The sequence below is a fragment of the Moschus berezovskii genome, chromosome 4 (assembly GCF_049115385.1).
Source record: "Moschus berezovskii isolate FMDL1 chromosome 4, NW_MosBer_1.0, whole genome shotgun sequence".
Taxonomy (NCBI): Eukaryota; Metazoa; Chordata; class Mammalia; order Artiodactyla; family Moschidae; genus Moschus; species Moschus berezovskii.
Window position 1 is genome coordinate 41,166,931 of NC_142463.1, and position 25,546 is coordinate 41,192,476.

At 42.5% G+C, this 25,546-nt stretch overlaps 1 long non-coding RNA gene and 1 pseudogene across 3 annotated transcripts in view; both read right to left on the bottom strand.

Moving 5' to 3' along the window:
• Positions 1-787: 787 nt before the first annotated feature.
• LOC129540351 (eukaryotic translation initiation factor 4E type 2 pseudogene) lies at positions 788-3,052 on the bottom strand (annotated as a pseudogene).
• The window catches only part of LOC129540352 (uncharacterized), a 29,161-nt gene continuing 5,021 nt past the window's right edge, over positions 1,407-25,546 (bottom strand). For 2 of the 3 annotated variants that reach the window (XR_016037200.1, XR_016037202.1), the window contains one exon: positions 21,065-22,058. This is a non-coding gene — a long non-coding RNA (uncharacterized LOC129540352). Of the gene's footprint in view, positions 10,955-14,229; positions 14,367-21,064; positions 22,059-25,546 lie in introns of those variants that run through there. The other variant, XR_016037199.1, reaches the window with a different exon arrangement.

Genomic DNA, 25,546 nt, shown 5'->3' on the forward strand with positions numbered 1-25,546 from the left:
TTCAGATGTCCCACTTTCAGGATCACAGAATTTATCATACTAAATGTTAAGGCCAGCAACTACCCATTTCCCTTCCCCAAAGAGGGGCACGCAAGAACCCACAGAAATATTCTGGACACACAGGCCCTGCTCATCTGGGAAAATAATTATAGTCACTGTCTTTGGCTCCAGTTCCCACCCTTGGAACGTGCATTATAATCTAACTCCTAAATCGAACTAGATTCTGCTCCAGTTTAGCATCCCTTCCAAACTGCCTCAGTGTAGCCCCCTGGATGGAGTGCTAAGTACAGCTGTGGCTCAGAAGGAACAAGAGCCCCACAGGAGGGAAGGAGGGAGGGAGGGCAGAAGCAGAAACTAGACAAAATCAGAAACACATTTTAGAACTGTGGGCTTGGGGGGAGAGGGGAAATAAATTAAGAAAAGGGCCCAGGAATTTCACAGCAGAGCTAGAAGAGAGCACTTAGAACTATCCCAGGACGCTCCAACAGAAAGCATTCCCTGGATGCACAGACGTCCACAACACTGACAAGCCTCAGGTGGCAGTTCTGGCTCAAACGTGTGGTCATAATGACACAACATGAGAAGAACACAACAGAATGCCCAAGAGGCATCTAGGCGGCAGAGAGGAAAACAAAAGGCTGAGCTCCCCTCCAAAGAACCCCATTAAAATACAAAGTGTATCTATTACAAAGTCACATTTTCCGTTTTTCTACTTTATAAAGTCAGCAATGCTGGAGGGTAGGAATGAGTGCCAAAGTGTTGGAGCGTGAGGCTCAGGGATGTCCCCTTAGTGAGCAGAGGGAAGGACTGGCTGGAGAACTCCCACCCATTTTAAACACACAGATGTCCAGTTTGGGGCTGTGGTTGCTAGGTCACTTGCAATCTTATTCTACATTGAAATAATGTCTTTCTGAAACCACACAGAGACTGCAGGCACCCACAGAGCTCCTCCACAATCGTGAACTATTCCCCTAGCAAAGCCAGGATGAGATTGTTCCAGCAACAGGATGCCAAACACTTCCATAACAAAATAATTCACTTGCCACCATTTTTATCTGCATCATCCTCCAGACAGGACTAATTCCTTCTTTGAAAAAGTTACTGTGGCCTGTCAGATTCCAGGGAGCTACCATGCTGCTGTAAAACCTTCAGGACTGCTCTGTACAGGCAAAGGCATCAACCTGATTGATACTCTGTTTAGAGCCTTGTGAGTGGGTGGGAGCTGGGCCGCAAGGGATGCTCTCAGATCCAGGACAACAGCCTTCCTCTTCCTGATGCTCTGACTTCTGCCCCATTCTGATGTTTCTTCCTCATCATGCTTCCATGTGCAGTTTTCTTCTTTCCGATTGTGATCCCCACTGTCATCATCTTCCAAAGCCTTGAACGTGCTCACTTTCTCGCAGCTGTTGTTACCACGGCCTCACAGAGTGAGGCCATCACTTTTACATGATATTACTGTTACATGGTGATACTCAAGGTCACATCATAGGTGTGTGAACTGTGTAGCAGGGCCCTGTGCTCATTCAATGTTCTGTTGTTGTCATCTTGAAATTCCTAATAATTTTCTGTGTAAGGGAGTCCACTCGTGTAACTAGTCCTGAAAATATTTCAGAGAGCTTCATGTGAAACCTCTCCATCCATTTGGCCATTCTTTTTTAATTTTATTTATTTTTGGCTGGGCTGGGTCTTCACTGCTGTGTGAGGGCTTTTTGTAATTGCAGTATGCAGGGGCTACTGTTCCCGCAGTGTGTGGGCTTCTCACTGCAGAGGCTTCTCCCACTGCTGAGCACAGGCTCTAGGCATGCAAGCTCAGCAGTTGTGGCACACGGGCTTAGTCGCCCTTGCAGTAGGTGCAGTCTTCCCAGACCAGGGACTGAACCCATGTTCCCTGCATTAGCAGGTGGATTTTTAACCACTGGACCACCAGAGAAGTCTGGGCGTTATTTTAAGAGAACTCAATTTGGGGTCTTTCAGCCATCCTGGTTGTTTTTCTCAGGCTTTTGTCCCCAGAACACACCACAGACTCTGAAAGTGAAAGTCGCTCAGCTGTGTCTGACTCTTGGTGACCCCATGGACTGTAGACCACTGTGACCCCCCAGGGTCCTCTGTCCATGGAATTCTCCAGGCAAGAATACTGGAGTGGGTTGCCATTCTCTTCTCCAGGGGATCGTCCCAACCCAGGGATCGAACTCAGGTCTCCCGCATTGCAGGCAGATTCTTTACCATCTGATCCGCCAGGGAAGGCCAACAGACTCTGCATATGACTCAGTCAGTGAGGAATACAGGGATGCCTCAAAGACGGTTGTTATAATCAAGATCGCATATCTATTTACAGTCATAGCAGTTATTATTTACTATGTGACTGACATTATGTTAAGGACATTACATGTATTATGTAATCCTCACACCAACTTTCTAGTCAAGAGACAGATTTATTCCTAGTTTGTAGATAAGAAAACTGTGGCTTAGAGAGGTGACGTAACTTGCCGAAGACCATACAGTTATAGGAGGCAGGGAACTCAAGCCCAGGTCTGACAGACCTTTTTATAGTAACTCTACTAGGGTTTCTCCTGAGTTATTGGAGACACTCATTACTTGGGAAGCTAGAGGCTCCATGGAGCCTGCACATGGAGCTACTAACTAATTCTGATCATATTTTGATCTATGGTGACTCAGCTGGGAACGTCTCTTTGGATGCTTGCCAAGCTATTCCCACATGGCCATTTCCAAGTTCAAGGCTTTCATTAGGTTCTTTCCACTAAGCTTAGCCTCTATATTAGTTTCCAACTGCTGCTGTAACAAATTATCACAAATTCAGTGGGCTGAAAACAATACAAATATATTGAATTGGCCAAAAAAGTTCGTTCTGGTTATTTTTATTTTTTCATAAGATGGTAAGCTATCCTACAGTTCTGGAGAAGTCTTCAGGGCCTTCCAGGGCTAAGATGAAGGTGCCGGCAGAGATGCGTTCATTCTGGGGGCTCAAGAGGAGGCTCCTTCCTTGCTTCTCCCATCTTCGGGTGGCTGCCTGCGTTCCTTGGCTGGTGGCCATGGTGCTCCAGGCTCTGCTTCTGTGGTCCTGTCTTCTGCTCTGACTGTGACTATTCTGCCTCCCTCTTACAAGAACCCTATGATTACACTGGTCACCTGGATAATCCACAATAATCTCCTGACTTTTCAGTCAGCAGGTGAGTAACCTTAACCCCATCTGCAATTTTTAATTCTCCTTTGCCATGTAACATAACATATTCACAGTTTCCAGAAATTCCGACATGGACATTTTTGAGGGTCCATTAAGTATGTCTACCACAGATTCCCAACACACACACACCCCTACCTAGTTCTTCCTGTAAACTAGATTCCAAGGCCTTCCCCTTCCTATGGCGTTCTGGTTCTTCTATGTTCAGTCAATAAACACTTACCAAGCACCTAATACAGACAAGGCATTTTGCTCGGGGCAGGAGAGACCAAGAAAAAAAGATCTTGTTTCTGCCTGAAAGGCGCTCATTTTAGTGAAGCTGACTGGAAAATCATGAAACAAAATGTGGCAATTACAGGGATAAAAAAGAAGCATAGGGGTGAAGGGGCACTCAGGACTTGGGGTCTGGGGTGAGGAGGGATATGCAAAGATATATCTTATGACTCCTATTCTTATCAAGATTCACAAAATGAAAAAAACAGTAGGTAGGATTCATCACGAAAAATGAGGATGTATAAGCTGGGCTCAGGCATCATGTCCGTACCCAGTGATTCCAGGGAGGGCTGGGTTGTCCAGAAGCTGAGAGGCACAGGAGCACACAAATCTCCCTCTGTGCTCCTGAAGGCCTCGCTTCAGCCTGGGGTCAGTGGCGGCCAGCAGGAATTACTCACTACCAAGGTGAGGAGGACCTCTTCCCAGTGGAACAAGCTTCTTACAGTCTTCAAGTGGGATGGGCTCATCCCAGGGTGGGTGACGCTCTCATTTCCTCAGGCTCTGCCTGATCTAAGCAAAGGTCTTATTTTGAAAGTTGAAATGGGGGAAAAAAAAAAAAAAATATATATATATATATATATATACAGAGATGTAGTTTAGCTCCCCTCTGCATCTCAAATGTGGAGTCAAAAGAGCAAGAACTTGTAAGCTTTCAAGGATTTATGTTCGTTTTAGATACTGTATCAAAGCCCAGGACCCTGGATGTGCCTGGACTGACCTTTGTTCTTACTTGATGGCCACTTCGTAACTGTTATCATAAGAAACTGGAAGTTGTCATGGGAGTCTGTAGTTCTTGCCCACAGACATTTCACAAGAACCAGCTGGCTTTGTTTACAGCTCTATACTGAACTCTGCTGTCTCCTTTCAGAAACACAAACAAGTGTTGTGTGTGTTTTCATTTTCCTGTTTAACCTGCACAGTCATGGCAAACCAGGGTCTCTAATTTTTTAAAAAAATAACATACACACAGGGAAATTTCCTTTCTAGTGGCACGTAGCCAAAATGCTACTTAGATGAAACTGAATTCATGTAAAATCAAGAGACTTTGTGAAATTGCTAGTATTTATATCGGGCTTCACAGTTGGCCAGAGGTGTTCTTGGCCATTGAATTTTACTCCTTATCAGTTCAGTTCAGTTCAGTCGCTCAGTCATATCCAACTCTCCGCAACCCCATGAATCACAGCACGCCAGGCCTCCCTGTCCATCACCCTATGAAACCCTGTCCCCGATGGGGGCCCGTTGAGCCTTAAGGACCTTTCAAATCCAGAGTCCCTCCTGAGCTGATGACTAAAGAGGGACTTTTTATGTCTTACTCTGTTGAATAAAATACATTTGCCCGTCATCTACAAAGGACTAAACTAGGGATCAGCTGTACCCTCTGCTGAGTCCCACACCTGAGAATGCAGCCATTGGCCTCACCCTGAATGCCTCCAGTGACGTGGGCGTCACCTCACAAGGCATCTTTGCTTGTTTCTGATGGATGGCACACAGAGACATTGACAGATTCCCCTAGGATGTCCACAAGAGGGCCTTGAGGGGTTTGGTGTGGGCCCATTTCATGTTCTTTTTATCGGAAATGGCCAACCAGCCATTTAGATCTTCTGGATAACATGAATGACAGGGGGTCGCACAGAAAAGGTGGTCCTTCTGCACAAGACCTGCTCCTTATCCCCATCATGGAAGGACTGGGTCACCCGGTGGCTAAAGAAGAGGCTGTCTTGCAGTTTTATAATTAGCCTACATTAATGAGGGGAATATGGATGTACCTCCTCTTTGAAACTTTAAAAAGTCAAACTAAAATAAAGCTGTAATATTATACTCACTCTACAAGTGAGGACATGGAGCCTCAGAAAGATCAAGCCATCCACAAGCTCTCCTAGCTAGGAAGTGGCACACACTGTAACTTCAGCTACAGATTTTACTTAAACACACACACACAATCTAAGTGAATTTTCAAAAAATTAATTAAACTTAAGTTTGAAATTTTCTTAATTTAAGGTATGGACTTTGCTGCTGCTGCTGCTAAGTCACTTTAGTCGTGTCCGACTCTGTGTGACCCCATAGATGGAAGCCCACCAGGTTCCCCCGTCCCTGGGATTCTCCAGGCAAGAACACTGGAGTGGGTTGCCATTTCCTTCTCCAATGTGTGAAAGTGAAAAGTGAAAGTGAAGTCGCTCAGTCGTGTCCGACCCTTAGCGACCCCACGGACTGCAGCCTACCAGGCTCCTCCATCCATGGGATTTTCCAGGCAAGAGTACTGGAGTGGTCTGCCATTGCCTTCTCCGGTATGGACTTTAGGTGATAAATAAAAACAAAAATCTGTATCATGATTTGGATGAATCTCCAGGGGATTATGCTGTGTAGAAAAAAGCCAATTCCAAAAAGTTACATACAATATGAATCTAATCATAGAAAGTATCCAAAATGACAACATTTTAGAAGGGAAGCTAGGTTAGAGATGGACAGGGTGTGGGTGGGCGGTCAGCAGGCTTTGACTCTGAGTTGGGTGGTGTGGAGACCACTGTCTCTGCCCAGAGTGAGCTTCAGGTCAGATGATCTTCTCCGAGCCAACCCACAGAAAAGCCTTGGCTTCCAGGGCAATTTCTCAGTTTCCTGTACACCCTAAAGACACCAAGTGAAGCTGTAAGTTTTTTAAATGGCGAGTATGACATTAAGATTAATACACAGGTACTTGCTTGGGGAGAAAGTACATTTGTGGCAGCTTAGGGCTGCAGACTCAACTGGATTCCCAAGTGACAGCAAAGACTGATGATCACCTGTAAAGCATTGCATCTGTTCTGTGGGAAGTCACCCAAGACGGCTTTGGAAGTGAAGCCTGAGAAAGAGCAGTCCCTGCTTGGTCTAGTGAAGTCTGGTGACTGTTCACAGTTAATGGGTCAACGGCAAGGGCAGAGATGGACAAGACAGAGTGAGAGGACAGTGAAAAGAGAAGGGCATCAGAGTGCAAGGGCAAGGTCTGCAGCGTGATCGGCGTTCGGCCTCTGCTCGAGAGGCGCTGAGGCTCTGAGCCAGGCGCTGAGTCTCTCTGGATTTCTGATTCCTATTTGTCAAACAGAACAATGAGCTCCTACCTAGCCTTTGTTACCAGGTTGGTGGGAAGAACAAACGGGATGATGTAAGTAAAAAGCATTTTATGAACACTTGGATTCTCTGCAAAGGCAAAGATCAGTAACGTGATCTGGCAAGATTTTTACTGCTGCTGCTGCTGCTAAGTCACTTCAGTCGCGTCCGACTCTGTGTGATCCCATAGACGGAAGCCCACCAGGCTCCCCCATCCCTGGGATTCTCCAGGCAAGAACACTGGAGTGGGTTGCCATTTCCTTCTCCAATGTGTAAAAGTGAAAAGTGAAAGTGAAGTCGTTCAGTCATGTCTGACTTGTAGCGACCCCATGGACTGCAGCCTACCAGGCTCCTCCGTCCATGGGATTCTCCAGGCAATAGTACTGGAGCGGCTTGCCATTGCCTTCTCCGATTCTTACTAGTGGCCCCTAAATTTCTGGACCTATGATTTGGCAAGTAAATTACTTCAATCCGAAGGCTGCTGGGTCCATGGGCCTGAAGTGAGCATCACTAAGTGGTCAGGTCTTGACAGCAGCGGCTGCACTAACTATGGATTTCTGTATGGGGTAACACCATTGGAGGAGGAAGCATGAAAGGCCACATCTAAGCTGAACTCTGACAACTTCAGCTGGCTCCTCACTTGCTGCTAGGGCTGATCCTTGGCCCAAAGACAGGATCAGCCTATGTCTTGGCTGATGACAGGCTTCAGCCTTTAACAGTGAGTGAAAGTTCATCTAATTTGTAAGGTTTTTTTCCTCAATTCCCACTTAAGTAATTTGGTCAGTCAGTAAGTCTCGAAATACTGGACGGGAGAGGGGAGCTCATCAGAGAGGATGGCAGTCTAGTGAGAGACCCTCTGGGAGGGAGGCAGTTCAGGTTCACTTGAAAATCTTCTCTGAGAAGTGGCACAGTGTGGCATAAAGCATGTTGGCTCTGAGCTCCGGGAGCTGTATGAATAACCAAGCTTTATCCTGAGTCTCAGTTTCCTCCCCAGTCAAATGGTAACAACAAGCTCTTCCCTGGCGGTCCAATGGTTAAGAATCCCTTTGCAATGCAAGGGTGCGGATTCAATCTCTTCTGAGGGGCCTAAGATCCCACATGTCAGAGCAACTAAGCCCGAGCACACCACAACTGCATGCTGCAACAAAGACACGATGCAGCTAAATTAAAAAATATATATTTTTACAAATAGTAATGACAACAGTGCTGTCCTCACAGAATTGTCCTAAGGACTATTGACTAAAAGAAATAAACATCTGGAACAGCTGGCAGAGAGTAGGAACACAATAATTTAGATCCTTTCCTTCTTCAAAAGACAGGAAGAAGATATCACAAGACCTTTAAAATATCTTCCTGTGCATGTTTTTTCAGAGAGAAAGAAACTAGGAACCTTGGCTAGCTAAACCACTCTCTTTGTAGCTCCTGGAAATGCATCTTATCAAGTTTGGGATCTGGTTCAGACAGATTCCTATTCATGCTCTGCTAATTAATGGAGCTAATGTGATCAGAAGCTATGTGAGCCTAAGGATGTTAATCTCCCCTAGTCTCTGTCAAGCTCAACACAGAGTTTCATAATACCTATGACTATGGTTGTTTTGAAAGTTAAATAGGAAGTATCTGTAAAGTGACTAGCACATGTCTTCTTGTTGTTGCTGTTTAGTCATGAAGTTGTGTCTGGCTCTTTTGTGACCCCATGGGCTATATAACTCACCAGGCTTCTCTGTCTGTGGGATTTTCCAGGTAAGAATATTAGAGTGGGCTGTCATTTCCTTCTCCATGGGATCTTCCCAACCCAGGGATGGAACCCAAGTCTCCTTGAAGGTAGGCGGATTCTCTACCACTGAGCCACTAGGGAAGCCCAGAACAGTGTCTTATGCAATCAAATGCAATGAATAGTTGTTCCTATTATAACAGTCTTAGGTGCGGCAGAAGTATCAGAGAAATGGTGGAAAGTGTCCACAGACATCAGAGTTACTTTTTATAATCACCAATAAAATTCTTAGTCCCATCTGTGCAATACTTTCTTACCACTTGAGTTCAACAAAAGTTCATATTCAAAGACTTCAGGGGTGTGAATGAGTCAACTGGGTGGTACAGCTGCCAAAAAACAACAGACGTCATCTCAACACCACACCTGGAGCACTGGAGGACACGATTCAGTTGGATCTGAACAAAGCTACAGAGCATGCCGAAGGGAGCAAGTGCAATGGGGAAATGGCCAGAAGGCTGCTCTGAGAAAGGTCTGAGGAATTGGGACAAGAGAAACCTAAGGAGGAGTACAAATAAACTACTATCTGAATGGAATGGCTGATGTGTGAAACGATGATTTCATTTATTCTGTCATTCCCTGGAAAGCAGAATGCAGACCAATGGGGAGAAATTACCTGGAGGTTCATTTCAGCTCAGTACAAAGAATTTGCTGACAATGCGGCCATCCAATGACAATACATCTGTCCATCAATGGAACAGGTTGTCCTGTGAAGGAGGACCTGAGACCACAATCTGGCATCTCGGAAGGGAGAGTTAGGGAGGCTGGCCAGGACATCTCACAGGCCCTTCCCAACTCTGAAATTCTATCTCATGAGAAGCCCACAACTGCTTCAACAGCAGCCATCTTGTGTTAGCGAGTCATTCATCAAAGGACAAAGCTTGTCCTCCACTCTGTTATAAAACTTGGGGGGCACAATAGGATAAGAGAAAAACATGTTTTACTGTAATAGTAGCTGTAGTTACTACTGCAGATGAGAGGCCTAATATATGTATTTAACAAATGCACATTGCTTATCTGTTCTACGGAGGGGACCGAAAGTGCCAGTCCAACCTCCTCTTCCATGTGTTACAATGTTCATTCCATCAATGCAGCAGAGATAGGAAGCTACTACCACTAACAGTTAAAAACTGATTTTGAAGTAAAAAGGAATAACTGCTTCCAATTTAAGCACATCATTTAATATCACAAACCCCAGTTTGTGATGACAGTCATATTTACCTATAGGGGCTGTTCATTCAACAAATATTTGAGCACTATATACTATATATATATAGTATATACCAGGCCTGGTTCTACTTGCTGGGGACTTCTATCATTGAGTTAAAGAGACACACCGCCCTCATGGAGATTACATGAGGATTATATCTAGTGGGGTTGAAGTAGCAATAAATACAGTTAAGAAAGTTGAAGTATGCTAGTGAACAGACTATGTAAAAGCACTACATGGAAATAAACCAGGAATTCCCTAGTGGTCTAGTGGTTAGGACTCCATGCTTCCACCGGGGCCTGGGTTTGATCTCTGGTTGGGGTATTAAGATCCTGCAAACCGTGCGGCCCACAAAAATGTTATTAAAAAAAACTATGCACCGATATAAAATAGAAATTTTTAAAAACATTTTTTTATTTTAAAGTTTAAAAAACAAAAGAAAGCAGACATAGGGATAGGGAGAAGGAGGTGGTTTCTGTTAAAGAATTAAGTAAGAGAATGTGGGTAAACATGGACAGGTGATGTAGAAAGTCTTCAATCAGTGTTAGCTTATTATTAACTTGGGGGCTTCTGAATTCTCAGGAATTACAATTACATATGCATCATTCCACTCCTGAATTACTGAATAGGTAATGTGTATTCAAAATCAAAACCAAAAGGTCCCAACAGTGTTTACAGGTAGAAGAAAGGAATCAATGAAAATATTATGACTTTGGGGTTCTAGCACTGCCTCACTTGTACAAGGATGCTGATATGAATCTGCAGGAAATACAAGGATGGAGAAGCTGAGGCTTGAACAAGTTACCTCAGGTAAGTGACCACATTTTTCTACGCCTTTGTTCTCCTGCCCTCCCCATCCCATTTGACCAGGGCTGTTGGAACAGTCAGCATGTAAACACTAACTGAATACATATGCAAAACATAATACATATGTAAAATACTGGGCACACAGCAGGTACAGTTAGCTTACATTATTACCATTGTCCAAACTCATTTGAATTTTCAGAGATTTTCAGTGTGTTCACAAGGAAAAAAACAAAGTATGTTCCTCAGGAGGGAACATTCCATAATCTTGTGTTGCGAGCAGTTGGATGAAGGTCACTAGTTATGAGAACAAACCAGGAAAACATAAGGAAGCGTTCAACTGATTAAATGCTCAGTACAGGGCTCAGCCTTCCCAACTCCTTGGCTGCAGTCTTCAGGATTCCAGAAGATGCAAACAAAGACACACTGATTCACTCAAAACAGTTCTTCGTACAAATCTGAGGATGTAGCCAAAAAGCAGTCCAGCAGGATTTATGAAGTGTGCTCCCTCCACAGAGCCTGTATGTCGAGGAGATCCACAAGCTCCCTTTAATCGGCCCTGTTTTCCCAGAGACCTCTGCAGCACCGTCCTTCTGCTGTTACCACTCTGATGGAGAGTCTTGGGAAATGAGAATTTAATTTGTTCTGTGCTGAACTTTTTCTCATGGGGCAACTTTACAAGGAATGAGCTCTCTCTGCTTTCCCAGAGAGGGAAAGCGTCCCTATCAATCCCACTTCCTCAAGTTCTGAAATAAATGAAAGCTTTGGGGTATTAACTGACATCAGGGCCTTTTCCACTAGTCACCCCAAGACAAGGGCAGCTGTTTCTAGAGTCGAAGTCCCTCGCTAACTGAGATAGCACAGTAACCCACCTCTCTGCTGTTAGGGGGCTTGTGTCCAGCAATCTGCCCCTTCCAGAGGTAACTATGGCCACCTGGCACCTCAAAATGACCACATATGCCTCAAGGGACAAAGGCTGTTGGCTTTGCTGGGTCTAAGTCAGTGCTTCTCGAACGATCCATGGTGGAAAACCACATTTGACCTTATTTCTAATCCATCATGGACCAATACTTTCATAAAATACAATGAAAATTGTTTATTAAAGACATAAAGTGCAAGCCAATGCTTTTATTACTGGAGTCAACAGACCTAAAATTACTCTGTCAAATTGCTATAAAAATTTTAAATGTTAACTCAATTTCTGTATCTGGTCTAGTCACTGTTCAACCATGAACATTGACTTGAAACAAAACACAATACCAACCAACCCCTTTTCCCTATGAAATAAGATGATGTATTTAACACAGTGGTTGGCACAGAGTAACTGCTCACTGAATATTAGCTATTACTTTCGCTATTCTCTCTAGGCTGGTGAGAAAAAGGGGAAACATTAACCAAGAGACTGAGATGCACCTTTGAGTTCCTCCTCTTTTCCTACTGACCCTGGACAAGTGTCTTCACCATTCTGGGCTTTAGTTTCCAAAATTTGCAATACATAGTGAGATGATCTAGAATCTCACATCTTGACCAACAACTTATGAACTGAACTGAAACCCAGATAGAAAAAAAAATACTGGGGTCCAAGTACACACTCATAAGGGCTTCCCAGGTGGCTCAGTGGTAAAGAATCTGCCTGCCAATGCAGGAAACTCAGGCTCAATCCCTGGTCCGAGAAGATCCCATAGAAAAGGAAACAGCAACTCACTCCAATATTCTTGCTTGGAAACTCCATGGACAGAGGAGCCTGGTGGGCTACTGTCCATGGGGTCGCAAAGAGTCAGACGTGACTTAGCGACGGAACAACACCCCTCCACACTCACACACTGAAGTAGGCAACTGCAAGGTTTCATGAAGTAATATTACTTTACCACAAGCTACGCACTGTTATTTTCTATTTTGTTTTATATTTATTGATTTAAAAAAATTTTTAAAGAATTTTTAAAGATTATTTTAAAAAGTCTTTATTGAATTTGTTACATTGCTTGTTATGTGCTTTTTGGCCTCGAGGCATGTGGGACCTTAGCTCTCTGACCAGGGATCAAACTTGTATCTGCTGCACAGGAAGGCAAAGTATTAACCACTGAACAACTAGGGAAGTCCCTCGTTTTATTTCTTAAATGCTGGTCAACACACATTTAATTGATTTCAAACCCACGGTGTTTGAAAAATGGTGGCGCAAATGAGCTCCTGGGTTCCTATCCTTGACAGTACACAGACTGGGCTAACAACTGGGAAGCAGGTCCCTGTCAGTCTGTGACCTGGTCTCTAGGGAGGATGGGTATGATTAAAGGCAGGTGCATCTGCAAGTTTCTATTTTTGTTTTTTAAGCCAGCGGTTCTGCACTGAGATATTCTTAGTCAATCTATCAGGCACAAAGAAGAATGGTCAAAGACGTAGATTCATACCACTGGGTAATTACTTAACATACTGGTAACACTGAGTTAACTCCCATCTACCCTCATGGGCTTCCCTGGTGGTTCAGAGGTTAAAGCGTCTGCCTCCAATGCGGGAGACACGGGTTTGATCCCTGGGTCGGGAAGATCCCCTGGAGAAGGAAACGGTAACCCACTCCAGTATTCTTGCCTGGAGAATCCCATGGACGGAGAAGCCTGGTAGGCTACAGTCCACGGGGTCACAAAGAGTCGGACACGACTGAGTGACGGGATGGACCCTCATGCACGGCGCCTCAGGCAAATGTGCTGGGAGGTGGGTTACTGGGAAATGTCCTTACTGGATTCTGCTTTTTGGAGAAGAGAGAAGAGAAAATAGTGGGAGCCAACAGGCTGTTGGAAGTGTTAGGACTGAACTAATATTCCCAACTCCTTCAATATGGTAGAAGTGACAGTGAGGGGGCTTATTAGGGAAAGAAATATCAACATGGAAACTTCTATCTAAAGGGGTACTTTATAGCCCTTTCATCCTTTTAATGAATAATTTTAACTGTTTTGATTTTCAGATCAGTGAATAAAACATTAAACTTTTTATGTCCAGTATCTTCCACTTTTGTGCTCTGAAAACCTCCCCCTTCCTCGTGAGTAGTAAGGGCCTCAAATGAACCTCTTACCAAGTTGAGCTGCCAAGCATTTCATTTTGATGAGGATTTTAATTTCATATTCAGCACAAAGCTCTGTACTTTCTCCAGCTAAGGGGAGGCCTAAAGCTCCAGGGGGTGGGGTGGAGGAGTCAGGTGGTCTCTCCCTCATCCCCTACCTTCCCATGCTCTGCCTCACCTCTTCTCCTAGAGCTTCCTTTCTTGGTTGGTTCCTTTCATGACTACTGACAGTGAACCTTACAGCAGGTTCTGCTCAGATGACATCTTTCCAAGAAGCTCTGCATCAAATGGGGCTCAGAAGTTTCAAAAAGGGTTCCCACATGGACCACCCCACCTTGGTGGGGGTGGGTTTTCTGACTGGCCAGAGGCTTATCCTTTGGGATACCATCCACAGCCTGGCTCACTCCTGGGATCCACTCATAGGATGTGGGGGCGGCTCTCCTGCAGGGCATTAGCCAGAAGACTTAAGTCCCAAGCTGCCTTTTTTTTTTTGTTTGTTTGCAAGGGATTTTCATAGCAGTGTGAGGGCCTTCTCTAGCTGCAGCATGCAGGCTTCTCTAGTTATGATGCTCAGGGTCAGTTGCCCCACAGATGTGGGATCCTAGTTCCCTGACAAGGGACTGAAACCTACATCCCTTGCATTGAAAGGCAGATTCTTAACCACTGGATCACCAGAGAAGTCTTCCAAGACACAACAGACTCGTGCATTGATCATGGAGGCCAAGAAATTCACATCCTTGTCCCCAATTTGCATCTCTCCTTTCCTCCCCTCCCCCACTCCTTCACTTAGCTTTGCAGAGTCTGGGTGTGGGGAGCTCTTTCTGGCACAGCCGGTGGCTCACCAACTCTCAGACAAAAGATGAGTTCCAAAGGCAACTCTGCTCTCTGAATGAGGTTCTCTCCCACTCCCGGTCCTCTTTTTACAGCAATGGGTGTGAGCGATCAGGGCCATCTGAGAGCTGCTTCTGTCGAATGGCACCTTTTGAAAAAGTTTTACAGAAAAACGCTTGTCACAGAGCTGCAGTTCTCTGTTCACAGAAAAGTAGGGATTTAAAACATCTTAGCTGTGGACTCTTCTCACTCACTCTTAGAAAACAGGAAGGACTCCACTTGGCAAATCATACCACGGTAGGTATCTACTGAGTCACAGAGCAGGTTCTGGGCCAGGCACTGTGAACACAGCAATAGATACAGCCATGGTCCCTTCCCTTAAGGAAGTCACGATCTAATGACGTTACACCCACCCCCCCCACACGTGCATTATGCAGTTCAGCTGTAACAAGTACATTGAAAGAAACACACAGAGTGCCACGAGACTGGACACAGATGGAACTGTCAGGAAAGGGTTCTCTGAGGAACTAACTAATCAGAGACTAAAGGACAAAGGATAACCAGGTGAAGTGAATGGTAAGGGTGCCTCAGGCAGAAGGAAATGTACCAGAGGTGAAAAGAAGCTTGATTTCCCAGACAAAGGATGGGCCAGTCAACTGGGTACAAGACATGGAACCAGAGAGGTGGGTGGAAACCAATTTATATATAAGGAATTCAAGCTGAGAATGTTCCAGGCACACATTCTCATACTTGGCATTCCCTTCCAATAGGAATCTTCAGTAACGGAGCATGCTAAGGCCAATAGACTTGATTTCAACAGCATCAAGGAAGCCATTGGAGGAATTTAAAACATCATATCATGATCAAATTTTCATTTTAAAGAGGCAATTATAGGTACTCAGCCAAGAAGGTAACAGAGGCAGCCACAGTGGATGGGGGAAGGTGCTGTGACATATGCTGGCTTCCTTTTCAAAGGCTCATTTACTAATCTACACTTGAGCAAAGCAGGTAGAATTAATATCTATTAACTTAGTTTCTCACAGTTTTTTTGTTCTAGATTCATACCCCTATTCTACCACTTACTAGCTTTGTGTGCTGAAGATCTTCTGTGAGCTTTCTCAGGCTCTTTAAATATGAAACGTGGAGAACTCTTTTACTTTGAAGATTTGAATTCGGATGAAACTGGAGCCTTGGTATATGCACATTCAACACGTACTGACTCATATCAAGCACATAATCCTGACAACTTTTAAAAAAGGAAGTTCTCTTCTAGCCTATTAGATCTAATTACTTACACAAAGTTCTATATATATAAACCATGCAAGACTGCTTAAAATGCATTTACTAAAATGTGGCAAATTTTATAGTATTAATTTTATAGGAACCAGTGAATGATAAAAAATGGGGAAGATTTATGTTGACATAATTCTATACATTATATAGTAGACATTTTAATTAGATGCCCAGGATCCCCTCCCCATATAAAGGGTGTTTATATTCCCAATGACATAACTTCCCAGAAATCTAGTCTATCAAACTTTGAGAATGCCTGCCTTCCCAGAGGATCTAAACTTCTGTACTAAAAATACTGCAGTAGCTGGAAAGGCGTCAGCAATGTACCCCTGCATCTCAGTCTGATGCCAATGACAGACGCTGAGAGCAGACCACAGGTGGATATGACAGGTGGTTACAGCATCCCTTTCTGTGGAACCCTGGGGCTTCCCTGATAGCTCAGTTGGTAAAGAATCTGCCTGCAATTCAGGAGACCCTGGTTCAATTCCTGGGTCGGAGAGATCCACTGGAGAAGGGATAGGCTACCCACTCCAGTCTTCTTGGGCTTCCCTTGTGGCTCAACTGGTAAAAGAATTCACCTGTCATGCGGAGACCTGGGTTTGATCCCTTGGTTGGGACGATCCCCTGGAGAAGGGAAATGCTACCCACTCCAATATTCTGGCCTGGAGAATTCCATAGACTATATAGTCCATGGGGTTGCAAGAGTTGGACATGACTGAGTGACTTTTTTTTTTTAATTGGAGGCTAATTATTTTACAATATTATATTGGTTGGTTTTGCCATACATTGACATGAATCCTCCCGGGGTGTACATGAGTTCCCCTTTCCAAACCCGCCTCCTACCTCCCTCCTCCCCTGACTTTTACTTTCTTTTGTGGAACCCAGTTGTGGCCTCTAAAGTCTTCTCAGCAAAGTGTTCTAGGCGGGTCCCCCACTGACCCTAAGATATTCCTGGTCCAAAGATACTCAAAGTGGGAAAAAGAAGCAAGCAATGGGAGTCTAAGTAATATGTCTGGAATTTCATTTACAAAGACACTGGCAGAAAATGAAAATGAATTTTTCATCACATTGGAACTGTCCTCTACAGCTTCCCACTTTTCAGCATCACTATCCATCTCCTCATAATCTCAGGAAAAATAAAAATACAGTAATAGTCCAAACGCATAAAACAAGGTATCATCAGCTTACTTTAATCCATTTCAATTATGTGAATTGTTTCAACATATATTACATTACGGGCATTCATTACAATACAAGCCCCCTTCAACCAATTTAAGTATAGGGAACTCCAGTGGAGAATGTTCCAGGCACACACTCTTGGCATTCCCTCCCGACAGGAATCTTCACATCATGTTTTGAATATGGAAGTATAAAACAAAGTGGTTTGTGATGTCTCTATTACTCTTGTTCATGCTGAATGAAAAACCTGTGTAGTAAGACTCTTAACAGGTAATGGTGAAAATCAACTCTTTGGCGAGGATTAACTCTCAGTTAAGTGTTATAAGGAAGCAATTTTTAGAGGGGAAAAAACTCTACATGAAGTATAACACAAAAATCTTGCCACCTCAATAAACAATTGATTTGGAAAAAGTCAGTTTAATAATAGTACAACAGATGTGTGGTGCCTTTATAGTTGGTTATTCAGAGAAGCTCAGAATGTATTATATGAGGCACAGCAAAATATCTGAAATTGGCATGGCAGAGATAAGAGCTAACTTTCTGCTCCAACTTTGGATGACATAACCAAGGGTTGGGATCTACATGGGATCTGGTGGAGGCCATTCTTACCATCAAAATCTGATTTCCAGAGCATGAATCCAAGTGAGAGCTTGTGAGGATGTAGATACAGTCCACAAATGATGCCTTTTACTGAGGGCTAATAACACATGCAATCCCTTTGTGAAGGGTTTTACTGTCTACTGTTAGTCTCTTATGATTTTACTTCTCTTATTTTCAAATTTAAACACATAATAACAAATAGGAAAAATCTTTCATGATGGAAAGCAAGCTATAGAATGTTCCTTTTAATCAGGCTAGGAAAAGCTGAGTGACAAGTCCAGTTAGGATGTTTATTAAAACTTTATTTAAAAATATTAACTCTATTCTGTTCAGATACTTCTACATTTTGAGAATAAGAAATAATGCCTAAGTGTTGCTTTGGTCATCAAAACAATCATATACACACACACACACACAAAATGCATACAATACAACTATAAACACACACATAAAATTTCACGTTTACCATGACTCCAAAGCAGCAGGCAATTGAGGCAGCTGGAGCATGGAAGTGTCCGGTGAATGCCACTGCTGGGCATATACCTTGAGGAAACCAGACTTTAGAGAGACACATGTACCCCAGTGTTCACTGCAGCACTATTTACAACAGCTGGGACATGGAAGCAACCTGGATGTCCGCTGGCAGATGAATGGATAGGTTGTGCTACATATACACAATGGAACATTACTCCGTTATAAAAAGGAACGCATCTGAGTCAGTTCTAATGAGGTAGGTGAACCTGAAGCCTATTACACAGAGTGAAGTAGGTCAGAAAGAGAAAGATAAATACTGATATTAACGCATATACATGGAATTTAGAAAGATGGTACTGATGATCCTACACGCAGGGCGATAAAAAAGAGACAAATATAGAGAATAGACTTTTGGACTTAGTGGGAGAAGGCGAGGGTGGGATGAGAGAATAGTACTGAAACATGTACATTAACATATGTAAAATACATGACTAGTGCAAGCTCGATTGCATGAAGCAGGGCACCCAAAGCTGGTGGTCTGGGACAACCCAGAGGGATGGAGTGGGGAGGGAACTGGGGTTCAGGATGGGGGGGGCAACACATGTATACCTATGATGAATTCATGTTGATATATGGCAGAAACCATCACAATATTATAATTATCCTCCTGTAATTAATTTTTTAAAAGTGATCTGGAAGTAGACAGTGACAATGGTTGTATGAATTTATGAATATACTAAAAACCACTTCATTGTACACTTTAACATGGTGGATTTTATGGCATATGAATTTTGTTTCAATAAATATATTTTAAAAGTAAAAAAGAGAAAAAAAAAAAGGTCTGGTGAGTTGCCCAATTTCACCAGAAAAGACATAAAACCCAGCAAGAGATGCACCCTCATCTGCCTACTTGCTGAGGCCTTTTTCTCACTCTGCTTTTAGCACTGTTATTATACTTCCTTTTCTTTATATTTTACAAAATTTTAAAGCTATGCTATGTCAGAAACTCTGGAAATATGTCTAACAGTCTACAGATTAGAGAACTTTAAAAGCATAAAGACATGGGAATTACGTTTTAATTGCTTATTTGAAACAGCAATTATCTTCACACTGAAGACTGTCTAAAGAAGAAAGCAATCAACTCAGTCCTGTCATTCGCTGCAACAGTGCTATTACCTAGGCTTTTTTTTTTTTTTTTTTGGTGGTGGTGGTAAAAGACATAACATTTACCATTTTAGCCATTTTTAAGTGTACAGTTCTGTAGTATTAATAAGTGCATTCACACTGTGCAACCACCACCATTCATCTCAGAATTTCTTCCTTTTCCCCAGGAACTCCGTTAAACCTAAATGTCCCACTTGCCCCTTCCTCCAGCCCCTGGCAACCACCATTTCTCTGGCTTTATGAATCTGACTGTTCTAGGAATCTCACATAAGAAGAGTCATACCCTGTTTGTCCTTTTGGGTCTGGCTCATCTCACGTAGCTACCATCAAGGTACACCCATGTTGTAAGTGTCAGAACCTCCTTCCTTAATAACACTGAATAATATTCTGTTGCACATATACACATTTTACTTATCCATATGTTCGTCAACACACACTTGTGCTGCTTCTATCTTTTGGCTATTGTGAATGATGCTGCTGTGAACATAGGTGCAAAAACATCTGATTCCGTTCATTTGGGTGCATGACTGGAAGCAGAAATGCTGCATCATATGGTATTTCTATGTGTAATTCCAGGGTTCCCATTCTCACACACCTAAACTGAATACAATGAGCCAGCCAAACACACTTTGTATGTATGTGTTTTAAATAAAGCAGCAGAAAAAACCATCAGATTCTCTTGCATCACTTCTCACCTAACCTGCTGGGAACACCGTACATCTATGAACTGCCCCTAAATGCCAAGGACTTCTTGGGTAGGCCCTCTGTAGTTCACATCTCAGGCTGAGCTCAGGCTTTCCTGTTGACAGGAAATAGGACCGAGTAAGGTTGTCTGTAGAAATGCAGGAGTGATTCCAAACTACACCCAACACTCAGCTCTGTAACAGCCCACGGGTGTGGACCCTAGGGTCAAGGTCCGCTAAGTATAAAATCTGAATTTTTCTAAAACCAGTAATGGGAAAACAGGAAGATCAAGGAAGGTGGTGAAATCCCCACTAAGGCCAATGATTGCGCAACACATCACTCCCTGCAGCAGTGTTTTCCACCTGCTATAACACTAAAAATCAGGAGTGCTTTGTTACTTGAGAATTCACCAATCCCAGAACTTCCCTTTCTTAGAAGTTCTTCCAGGGTTTCTGTCAGAAATTCCTTTTCTGTTTAAGGGAGCAGCACACTCCAAGGAATTTCAGAACTGGTAGTATAACACACAATCAGGCAGAACTGTCCCTCCCTGTAACTAATCAAAACCAGTCGGTGTGCAGTCTGAAGAAACCCTGAGTGTATGCAGACACGTGGAGGTCGTGAGCCACACGGTGGTCAATGCTACATGGAAAGCAATTCAGGGTCAAGCAGGTGTGGCTCAAGGGGTTCCTCCAAGAACAGCCCCTTTGGGGTGGGAAAGACGAGGGTCAGAGGACTGTGTAGACCAGCAAAGGAGCACAGTGGCCAGGAATGTCTGACTGTAGGATGGGCAGGAAATGGAAGCTCTTAGGCCTCTCTACTCGCTCCCAGTCACCTTTCTTTTGGACTCTGTCCCACCGAAGGACTTGATAATAAAATAGGCTTAAGACATCAACTTGGCTATGCTGCATACTGGGTAGTTTCTGTACATTAAAGGGTCACATATATAATTTTTCTTTTCCTGGCTCTTCTTGACCTGCGGTGGCAGGTCTCAACCTCAGCAGACTATTCTGTCTTTGCCCACTGCTTTGGTTTCTATACTAGTCAGTTATCCACGGAGTGGGAAGGCTAACAGGTACAGATGTGAGCCTAGGAAGATAGGAAGACGTTTCTGTTTAGGGCACTGAGGCTAAACTACATGAAATTACCTGAGCCTTGCAACAGACTATGATGTAACACGTAAACAGGTCATGTACTCTGATCCTTGTCTGCCGCTGTTCCACGTGTACAGCTTCCTTGGGAGTCTTCAGGGAGGAGGGAGGCGGGAAAATCTGGGCTCTCCAATAACCCCACCTCTAACCCCAGAAGTACTCAAGGATCCAGGCTGAAGATGTGTGCTCTGTTAAATTTCCTAGTCTTTTGTGCACACCCGAAGCTGGGCTGATATTCAGACCTTCACAGCCCTGAAACTCACATATTGTAGATGACATTGCAGAGCACTCCTTAATTACTTGATATAAGTAAAATTATTTACACTTTATTTTCATGTAAAGATGACAGCAGGGGCTTCCCAGGTGGCTCAGTGGTAAAGAATCTGCCTGCTAATACAAGAGATTGGCAGGAGACAGGAGTTTGATCCCTGGGTCAGGAAGATTCCTCTGGAGTAGGAAATAGCAACTCCAGTACTTTTGCCTGGAAAATTCCATGGTCAGAAAAGCCTGGTGGGCTACAGTCCAAAGGGTCGCAGAAAGTCAGGCGTGACTGAGCACACATGCCCACAAATGCAAAGGTGACAGCAGCAATGACATGGGCATTCAACAAGTATTTTTTGAATTAGACTAGATCTTAAAAATTCCTTAAAGACAAAGGTGGAATTTTATTCATGCTATAATGTGACTACCATTCAACATGTAGGACTTTTTTCTCCCTGTTTAAGCTGAATTTCATTTTGAACATCCAATACTGACGACATCAAGCTATTTTAATTAGGTAACCTTTTATGTTTATAAAAGTGGCACAAATGTCTGAATATCACTCCAGAGATACTAATCCACACTCAGCACTTACCTAGCATGAATCTCTTAAATGTTCCACAGATCTTAATAATATGTCCAATCAGTACAACAGGACAGACTACTGCCCAACTCCTCTTTAGCCTCGTCTCACAAAACAAGCAAAGACAGATGGAATACCATTCCCCAGGCTCTAGGGAAGGAACAGCGCAGGAACAGGGTAAGCGGGTTTCTGGGTCCTGCCACTGTTTCCCATGCCATCTTTCATCTTCTGTCTTCCTTCCCGGGCACGACGTGGCTCTTCTGATGGAAGTCAAGATGGCTGCCATCCTTCAGTTATCACAGTACTGTACCTTTAGAATGGACAGCATCAGCACTGTGATAACTGAGCCAGGGCAGCCTGTCAGTCACTGTGTCGACCAGCAGCATCCTTTCGGGGTGGCTGCAGGACTCCCTCTGAAGGCTCTCCCGTAAGTGAAGGACTAAAAGATCCCCTTCTGGAAGGTGGGGAAGCAGAAGAAAACATAGGGTCACAGCCCAGTAACTGGTGAGGCTGAAACAGTAAAAGGGCCGGCTGAATTATATTAAGACGAATGATGAACATGTGATTTATACATATTAATGATGAACAACCACGAATACATCAAACAGGCTTTCTGGCTCTATTTGACAGTGTTACCTCTACTGAGCATGAATTCACTGATTCCATCTTCCTGACTTCAATCATTCATGCAATAAATACTTATTGAAGGTCTACTATGTTCCAAGACATCTTCTGGATGTTCAGGAATTGAAGGTAAATAAACAGTCCTTACCCTCAAAGTGCTCATAATCAAACATGGCAATAATACTTCACATCTATCTAACACGCAATAATTTTCTATGTGCATTCTGCTTTGGTTTTCACAAGAACCCTACGGGATTGTCAATGAATCACTCATTAATTAATCACAAAAGGATTCTGGAATAGGTCAGACATCATTAGTCCATTTTACATAGAGAATAAAAACCTAAGAGAGGTTAGAGACTTCCCTAGCAGTCAAGTAGTTAAGAATCGGTGCTTTCACTTCAGGGAGCACAGGTTTGATCCTCGGTCAGGAAACTTAAGACCTTAAATGCTATGCAGGAAAGCCAAAAAAGAAAAGGAAAAAAAAAACCCCCAAAACTGAAGAGAGGTTAGGTGATTTACCTGATCACACCACTGGTTACACTGAATCTGAGTTCAAATCCATGTCAAAAGATGGAACCTAGTGCTTTTTTCTCTGCCCTAATCCAGCCATTCAACTCCATCAAGTGGTTATTCAGTTTACACAATTTATGCAAATAGAAAGATTCTGAAAACATCTACTTTCAGGTTAAAATTTTTAGTGTTCTCAGTGTCTCAGGTCATGAAGCAAGAGCTTGTGGGAGTTTTATGATTTAAGAAGAAATACACATTAGCAAAAAAAAAAAAAGACTTTCATTGTTCTTGCTTTGAGTGCTAAGAATGTACTCAAATTGATGACACTAATGATGATTACATATTTATATCACACCTACGGAATGTTTTTCACTATAGTTAATGTCAATTCTACAGTTATGGTAAAAGATTGTTAACAACCTTTGGAATGCCTTCTAAAAAAATCAACATATACACATCACTTGCTCTGAAACTACCTGTTACCTTTAAGATGTACCCTGAAGTCATCTTCAGGGATGATGTACTTTTAATAAAAGTACAAAAATATTCTGAAACTGGAATTCAAGCTTCAGAATAGTCAACTTATTAAAGCCATGATTCACTCATTTATTTTCTGTGTCAGTCATTAAGTTCTCAAGTTATTTTACTATGAGTGGAACTTGACAGATATTTGAAAAATAACTGTGTTTTCAATTAGGCATTTGCTCGGTTTCAAAGACTCCATTATATGCAAATTAGATATCAGCACTGTACTCCAAATAAATCAAAGAGATGAATCAACTCTTTAGATCAGCAGAGGTCAGAAAATAGTAGAGTACAGTGAGCCAGCTCAACTGTTAACTTTATATACTATGAAACTGACTGTATCTTCAGAAAAGGAATATCCAATGAAATAATCCACCTGCATACAAATTAAAACAACTCTCTAAAGTGCAGAAATATCTAAAAGTTAAACAAGTCATTGCCTAGGTCTTAGCCAACTGACGCAATACAGAGTTGAAACAGGAGAGGGCAACGAAGATTTAAAAAAAAAACTGGATTCCCTTAACCTAAGGTTACTGGAAATAGTTGAACATTTTCACCCAAATTATAAATTTGAGAATAAAATTTTAGATAGCTGATACATCAAGATAAAAAGATTACCACCTAACATAGCCACAGTTCTGGTTCTGTCAGCTTTGGAAAACATGAATACTTCCTCTGAGATACTGGAGGGTAGGTAAAGAAGGGAACAAATAAATAACTCTGATATACTTAGTAGTTATTGGATCATTCTTTGCAAACACTGAGTGGTAGTGCAATTGAATGTCTAAATATGAAGTCAACAAGTATGAACTTAAAAGTCTATAATGTACTGCAAAGTTCAAATTCACTCTATTAGCCATGACCAAAAATCAGACAACTAAAGATTTTTGGTACAAAGAGTAAAGAGTATTTCCTCTATTTCCTTATTTTTCCTCTCATTTCTTTTTTACCTAAATTGGGTGGAAGGGGCAGGGATACAGCAGGGAGCCAAGTGACCAAATAATAATAAAAAGCAAACTGCCATTATACTGTCAATCATTAAATTAATATTTTCTCAGAATAATTCTAAAGCAGTTTCAAGGAAGCAAAAGTATGGGTTTTCAAAACTGTATTTTATAAATACTAATAAACACTTAAAATGTTTTATTTCTCTTGGAAGTTATTTCTTCTACATGTGCATTTAAAAAAACTAAATCGACCAAAAACATTTGTCAACAGATACTTCTTTAAAAAAATTGAATTATCTTAATTTTAAAACAAGTGACGGCAGGTGCTCATGTTACAGTACAAAAGTATACTGCACAGTAAGAGGGAGAGGAAGAGTAAAATGCTTTCCCCCAAAGATCAGCCTGGTTTTAAACTCAGTTCTTCTATGATGAAAATGATACAACTGAGAACAATCTCTTCGTGATGCATGCACCATTATCATCTAGAAAGTACTACTGGCAAACTGGTAATCTAAAAATGTGGTTTTAGACCTTGTGGAACACAAAAAAATATATCATGTCTCATATCAACGGAATGAAAATGAAAATACAATGATTCTGAACTTTTAAGTATCTGATTATATATTAAATAAGTGAAGGTACCATGAAATGAGCTGCTGGCATGCAAAATATTTGACAATACTTAAAAACTAAAATAGTTCAAATAGGTTGCTTAATTTAAATCCACCCGTCTTTTACTGAAGTGTGATTGTTTTCCTTCCCCAACTTGAAAACTACCATCCAACTTGGTGACATTACAAAATGTGCAAATTTGACCCAACTGTCAAGATGTAAAAATGTCCTGTCAACAGAATATGTCAAATGTCAACTACTGCTTTGTCTGGAGTACACAGAACGTATATTTGTGTTTCATGGCAAAGTTTTGCTGTTAAGAGTGTTTAAAAACAAACTGGTGTCAAGATTAGTAGGAAACCTGGAATGAGGAGTTTACACATTTTTTTTCCTTCTTTAGGAGAAATAAATCAGCTAAAGCGTCAAGGAAAAGCCAAGGACAACTGCCTGGTGCCAAGTCAGCCCCAATTCTCAAAGAGAAGCATTAACTGGGACTAATGACAGAGAGGGTGACACTGTTTTACCCATTCCAAGCACCGGACTCCAAACAGTCACGGCTCCATAACCTCAGCAGGTCAGGAAGAAAAAAGCTAACACAGAAGGTCTACATTCGGCAATGTTGAGACAGAAAGAGGAACGAAATGATGGGGATTTTAGCCCCCAAAGCTCCAGAAGAATCTATAAGCAGCTGGACCATCCTGCTTAATGTTTGACAGAATAT